Here is a 3,289-nt window from a genome sequence, read left to right on the forward strand (position 1 = left end):
CCAGGACAGTGTGCCAGAGAAACGGTGGAGCGGGTGAGGCACATCAAGTCTCTGGAGAAGGAAATAGAGGAGCTGGGGAAACGGTTGAAAATGACTAAAGCCATGAGTAGGCTGGCCCCAGCAGAGCATGGTCAAAAGTATAAGACTGAAGAAAAGCGCTTAACAAAGTTGCTGAAACAGAAGGAAAAAAGAATTGCTTGTTTAAAAACAGGCTCTGCAAATCCCTTGAGGGAGGTTTATGAGAATCAAGAGAGGATGCAGGCTGGCACATCTAAAACTATGAGCCAGGAGGTTTTTTCCCCAGCACAGGAATCTACCAGTTTAAGCTCAGGAACATTGTTTCACAAAAGGCAGTTGGTAACAGAGATTGTACAAAGTCCAAACAGTCAAAGTACATTGCAAACTATGAAAGCCCTGATGAGCCCAAGGGAAGAGGGAGTACTCAGGTTGGATACAGCTCCAGGAGAAGGGGGAGGGGCGGATTGTTTGGCCTCAGGTATTACGGTAGAACAGAAAGGAAAAGACACAAAGTTACAACACTTTCATATTATTGAAACGGATGGAGACAGGTTTTCCACCCAGGACACTTTTTTAGTACCCACTAGTGGGGAAGAAGAACAGGGTGTGGAAAAAAGTATTGAACTTACCTGTGTGGAGAGATTGCAAGAGAAGCAAAAACCAGCAGGCTTCCAACTGCAGGAGCACTCCAAAGGTGCTCTGATTGAGGCAGCAGTTTCTGGTGATCAATTATCATCAGCTGTGCAGCTTGGCTCAGAGCAGGTCTGCCCGCGAGGTCAGGACGGACAGGAGGAAGAATCAGGAGAGATCTCTGTTCAATCTGCAGCCAAGTTTGCAGGGGACCTGCTAGGGTATGGTGCCCAGGACATAGAGAATCAGCAGGAGAAAGAGGAACTGGAACAGGAGTTGCATGGAATGGAGCAGGACATTGGACCAATTGCTCAGACCAGAGTAAGCTCTGAAAGTGCACTAATTTTTAAAGCTCCTGATGTCCCAGTTGAAGGTCTGGGTTTGAACTGGTTGAGGGGGGGCTGTGTGCGAGGGGAGGGTGGGGGGCGGGGGGAGGGTCTTGGTCAAGAGAGGGGTATGCTTTCTTGTCGGAAGGTGGGGGAGGGGGATGTGGGGAGCCGGGATTCGGAGGAAGGGAAGAAGGGTAGGGGAGAAGTGAGGGGGGGCGGGGGAGGGGCAGGGTGCTCTTTCCTTTGCGGCGGTGGTGAGGGGTGAGGGGGGAGGGGAGATGGGGGGGCGGCCAGTGTCTGTGGAGGGATCAAGGGGGAAAGGGGGGGAAGGGAGAGGGGCGGGGCAAATCCCCAAACGAAGGAATGTGGTGCAGATTAGATGGGTGGGGGAGGGGGCTATGCCTTCTCGGGAGACGGTTTTGAGGATGGTCATGGGCCTGGGGTTTGTGCCGGAGGACTTCTATGCCTGTATTCACCCAGTTAATTTGCCTGAGTACGATGTTAGTTTTCTAACGCAGAGGGGTATGGAAATCTTTTGGGAGAGGTATGAGGGGGTGAAAGGAAGGGGGGATTGGAGCAATTATGTGGTTATTCCTATTAGTAGACCTGACTTGGTGCAAGTCACTGTATTGGTACGAAACGAGTCCATTTCAGGGGCAGACCTGGCCTACTGGTTACAGCGGCATGCGGATTTGAGAACCCCGTTATCCAAACTCCCGGATCCAAGTAGGGTGTGGGCAGGGGGGTGGGGGGCTTGGGTTAAGCTAAGACAGGAAGGGCAAGTGGTCAAGCACATTCCTTCTGCGGCTTTTATTGGCCGGGACAGGATTCTCTGTTTTTACAAGGGACAGCCACGGCAGTGTTTCCGTTGCGGATCCTTTCGCCATTATAGTATGTCTTGCCCAGTACAACAGTGTGTAAAGTGCGGGAGTAAGGAGCACTATACAGAAAATTGTTCCTCTATCCGTTGCAATTTGTGCGGGGGTCTGGGGCATGCCTTTAGAGACTGCCCGAGGGCGCGTCATAATAAGAGGGATGAGGGCAGGGGGAATATGATTCGGGGAGAGGGGCAGGATCTAGGTCAGGGTTCTGGGGGTCTGGGGGTTGGGAGGGCTTGGGAGGAAGGGGGAGGAGAGGGAGGTTTGGGGGTACAGGGGAGGGGTGGTTTGCAGGGGGAAGAGGAGGGTTTACGGTTAGAGGAGGGCGGGGGTCTAGAGACTAGAGGGGGACAGGAGGAGGAGGGAAAGGGAGAGTGGGTTCAAGTGTCAAAATTAAAGAAACGGAAGGTTTCAAAGGGAAAGGGTTTGACATTACAGGGGTTGCCTGGGGTGGGGCAGGGGGGGTAATCGATTTCAGATTTTGGAAGAAGAGGATGGGGGGGCAGAGATACAGGGGAAGGGGGATGATGGGGAGAAGGGACCTCAGGAAGAGGGAGGAGGGGAGAGGAGTCGGGAAAGGTCAAGGGGGAAAGGAGTCAAGGTAGGAAGGGAAGGGGTACCCATGACGAGGAGGGGGGGATGGAAGTGGAAGATGTTGAGGTTGGGGAGGAGGAGGGGGTTCCGGTAGGGAAGGGAGGGGGGGGTAAGAGGAGGATGGGGCAGGGGGTGGTTAGCCAGGAGCAAGCTCAAGGGGACGGTAATGTAGAGGTAGGAAAGGAGGGGGAGGGGGTGCAGAGGGGAGAGGTTCAAGAGGGGAAGGTTGCAGGGGGGGATTCCGTAGGGTTTAAAAAGAAGAAAGGGAGGAAGAAAGGTATGAGGGAGGGGGGAGGGGAAGGTTGGGATCAGGATACAGGGATACGGGACTGGGCGGCAGAGATAGGGGATAATGGAGAGGAGGATTACATTCTGGGTAGCAGGTTGCCACAGAGAGTAGATAGTATGCAAAGGAAGGAGGAGAGTGAGGAGTTTGCATGAGTCCTAATGGGGGGTATGGCAGGGCTTCTTCTGACGTTCGCCACCCTAAATGTGGCGAGTGTGGCTTCCCAGAGAGCTCAGTGTTTGGCCTATGAGTGCTTTTCTCAGGTTAAGGCCGATTGTTTTCTGCTTCAGGAAACGCGTTTGCAGAACCTGGAGCAGCTGAGAAGGGCGCGCCGGGATTGGAGATGGGACCCTCGGTGTGGGGGCTGGCAGGGGAACGATATGGGGGAGTGGGGATTTTATTTAAGACACATAAGGTGGAAATTCAGCGTGTGATGGAACTCGGGGTGGGGAGGTGTTTAGTGGTAGACGTATTATGGCAGGGTATGGCGTTGCGAATTATTAATCTTTATGGGCCGCAGACTAGGAAGGAGCGCAGTTTGTTATTAGTTAAAT

The sequence above is a fragment of the Microcaecilia unicolor genome, chromosome 13, assembly GCF_901765095.1.
Source record: "Microcaecilia unicolor chromosome 13, aMicUni1.1, whole genome shotgun sequence".
NCBI lineage: Eukaryota > Metazoa > Chordata > Amphibia > Gymnophiona > Siphonopidae > Microcaecilia > Microcaecilia unicolor.